Consider the following 3,915-nt stretch of genomic DNA (forward strand, 5'->3'; position numbering starts at 1 on the left):
GGCAATCACCAGAATGTCCTCTTCCTCGTCTGTTTTATCCTCTCAGGGCCTTAGAATAATGTGCGTCTTTTTTTCAAATATTTTACACAAGCTCTGTGTTTATGAAATGAATAAGAAAAAAATGTGTCTAACTTTTTATTGTTTATTTGGTCACTGTCTGTCCCCTTGCCTAAGAACATAAAACCCATGAGAGAAGTGACCTTTCTTGTCCTTGCTAAAGACCCAGATCTTAAAACAGTGCCTGGCACAAAACTGGCACCCAGTGAACATTTTCGAATGAAAGAAGAAATGAATGAATGAATGAATGAATGAATGAATTGATCAATCAAGTCATTTGTATTTGCGATTTCTTTAAAATCTCTCTTTTGTGAAGTAGAAACTGTATGTTTTGGCCCTTATGTTCTCTGTGTATTTCAACATGCTAACGTGCATATGTGTGTGAAGGCAAAATTGAAATCATTTCCAGAATCAGGATGTAATTGGACATGTGAGCAACTACTTGACTAGGTGGCAGGGAGACATTTCAACAAAAATATCTTGCCTAGAGAAAAGCAGGTGGAATTTGCCTTTTCAACATTTTAGTGCCAAGCCAGATAATTTACTGCTCACCTGGGAACAATTTCCTTCCTGCAGTCATAATGTGAGTTTCACCACAGCTGCGGAGCTAAAGTCAAAGTCAAAGTAGAGATTGCTGTGTCACTTGCTGGGAAATGACTTTTTAGTTTGGGTCTGTGTCCTTGTCTGGCAGCTTTCTTATTTGTATTTAAAAACATGGACTGCAGAGGGGTGCATATCTATTTCTGAGTGTGTAAGTGGAATATGGAAGGAATTTTCTTTAGTGGCTCTAAATTCTTGGACTCTAGCTGTCCCAATACATGCATTTTGACTTCTGTTTTTCTAGCCAAGAAGCAAGCAGCAGCTGCATCTGGATCTGTGAATTATACAACAGAAATGTGTATTTCTTTTTCCTTTTTAATACCATCTATCTACAACTCCAAGACAACCAGGCTTATCAGTAGCCTGCTGGTATCTATCATCTCCTCTAGTCCCTCTCTTCTATAGAATTTCCCATTTTTAGCATCACATAGCCAGACTGGAGAATAAAATAAATTACTCTCTATACTGCCTTCTCATCTTGCTATTTTTTCAGTTGGTATTGGTATTTCATAAGAGGAGTACAGCTTTGAAAGTCAGTGCCTTAGTGACAAAGATAAACTTTTTTTGCCAGATGCACAAAAAGAATTATAACGTTCCACAGTGCTGAGTCACAGCCTCCCACTTCCAAAGGTGATGGAGGCAGTGGCATGGCAGCATAGGGCATAGATGGAGAAGCTGCCTCAGGCACTGATGATTAGATTATGCCAGTTCCAGAAACTGAAATCTGATACAGAGCAAGGACTTGACTCTAAGTAGGTGAAAAAGGCCCATACAGTGTGATTGCACATGTATCCTTTTCCTAAAATCTCTTCCCTGCAGCCCAACATGTTGTAGTCAATATGCAATTAGAGAGTACTCCCCTGTATATTGAAGGCATTTCAGTCTGTGAGAATTACTTTTTCATGAGAAAATAATCCTCATATGTGTAACACCACCTAATTCTATCACCTGTTAAATCCTTCGGAGAAATTAGTTCTCCTTACTAAGGCTAGAACTGTTAACAATTGACCACCTAATAGACTGCCTGGAGTTACCCAAGTGCCAGTAACAAAGAGACAAGTTGTAGGAGCTCCAAAGATAAATTCCCCAAAGAAAGGACATGAGCCTTGAAGTCAGAGAAACATGCTTAGGATCTAGCAGTGCCTTTGGATAAGGCACTTTGCCATACTGAGCCTCAGATTCCTCAGGTGTGAAAGTGAGGGGAAAAGATAAGGTTTTACACAGTAATGCTTGAGAACCTCCTGCCTTCACCTGACTCGAGAAGGAAAGATCTGTGGGAGCTTGATAGATTAGTTCAGACACTGCTTTACTGTACAGAATCTGGGTTTTGAGCACAGCAGAAGGAAAACACAGATGAACAAATGAAAAACCAAATCATATTCTAAAGCAGGAGATGTTAATGTTACCTTTTTGTAAATAAAATTTTATTGGAACATGGGCATATTAATTGGTTTAAGTATTATCAATGGTTGTTTTCCCACTACAATGGGAGAGATGAATAGGAACAATAGAAATCATTTGGCTCATAAACTTAAAATATTTATAATCTAGTTCTTTTGTATTAGTCAACCAAAGGGGTACCCATGCAAAATACCAGAAATCTGTTGGTTTTTATAAAGGGTATTTATTTGAGGTAGAAGCTTTCACTTACCAGGCCATAAAGCATGTTGCCACGTGTTGGAGTAAGATGGCTGCCGACATCTGTAAGGGTTCAGGCTTCCTCAGTTCTTCTCTTCCTGGTGCTCATTTCTTTCTGGGCTTAGCTGCTCTGCTCTCTCCACAAGGTCAGCTGAAGACTCACAGATGAATGGCTTGTCTTTCTTCCCGGGCCTCTGTTGTGTCCTACTGATGTGGCCTAGTCAAAGCCTTAATCTTTATTTAATCAAGTAAAAGTGAAACCTCTGAATCCAATATAATCTAATATGCCCAGAGGAACAGACCAGTTTACAAACATAACCCAATATCTATTTCAGGAATTCATAAACAATATCAAACTGCTACACCTTTAAATAAAGTTTATTGACCCTGATTTAAAGGATCAGGTATTTTCCTAATGCATATATTCCATTAAACTTTGGGGTCAAGAGATGGGAGCTCACGGAAGACCTACAAGGAGTTGCTCTATTACCAGATAAATTAGTGTTATTCCTCATTGGCAACAATTCTGGAATCAAATGATATTTCTAGTTTCATTTTGTTCTAGGAATCACCCAACTAAATGTTGGTAAACTTTCCCCGACTCAATTAATGTTTAGTGAGATTGTTACTTATGCTTATACTTCTATCAATCTCTGTTTGCTCATTTCTATCATTTGTTCTTCCATCATTTTCTGGAAAATATTTTGAGCCAGGGCATCACAGTTCAAAATAACAAATGATATCCAGTCCTTTCTTTGTGTAGAGGGACCAACTCTATCACATACCTGTTGTTAATTCCTGAGTCAAAACTATTAACCAGAATTTAAAATGAAAGGCAAGAGGAATGGCCCTCATTGGCTCATTGGCTGAGGGAGAAGACACCCTGAGAACACGGAAATAATGTACTTTGATAAGTCTTGTGTGTATCTGTGTGTGTGCATGTGTTTGTACATGTGACAGAGGGAGAGAGACAGAAAAAGACAGAGAGAGAACAACAGTGAGATTATTTGTATTCAGGAAAAGTTGGGTTATAATTAGTCAAAAAACAGTGCATGGAATATCCTTAATGCACTGGGGTGTTGAAGGAAAGCAGTTATAAGAAGTTGTGCTTAACTTTATCAGTGGAATTATCCCTCTAACATTTCTCAAGGGTCCACAGATTTAAGTGGCTTTAATGGGCTGGGATGATTTTGAATGTGTTCCATCTACCAACTAGACAACAAGTTAGCTCAGCTTTCTCCAGATTGTCTGTGTCCATTGGGGGTAAGTTCTATATCTATAGTTCTGTTAGGAGAATCCCTTCAGGTGATATATGTGAATGGGGTAAACAAACTCTGATTTTTCATTTCAATAATGTCTGTTTTATCATGACTACATTTATTATCTTGTCAATATTCAGGGTTTCCAATACAACTCTGATTTAACCCGATGCATTTGGGTCTTATTTCAGTCATCCCTTCATGCAAAAGACACTTGATATTGTTCTGATCAAGTTTTATCACCCATGAGATTGGGACTAGAAAATCACACACTTTAGGCAAATAAAGGGAAAAGGAAAGCATTTTCCATTTCTGACTTGACTTCACATTGTCTTTTGAAAATTTAAGCCTCAGGATACAT

Source organism: Dasypus novemcinctus, chromosome 2 (assembly GCF_030445035.2).
Source record: "Dasypus novemcinctus isolate mDasNov1 chromosome 2, mDasNov1.1.hap2, whole genome shotgun sequence".
Classification (NCBI taxonomy): domain Eukaryota; kingdom Metazoa; phylum Chordata; class Mammalia; order Cingulata; family Dasypodidae; genus Dasypus; species Dasypus novemcinctus.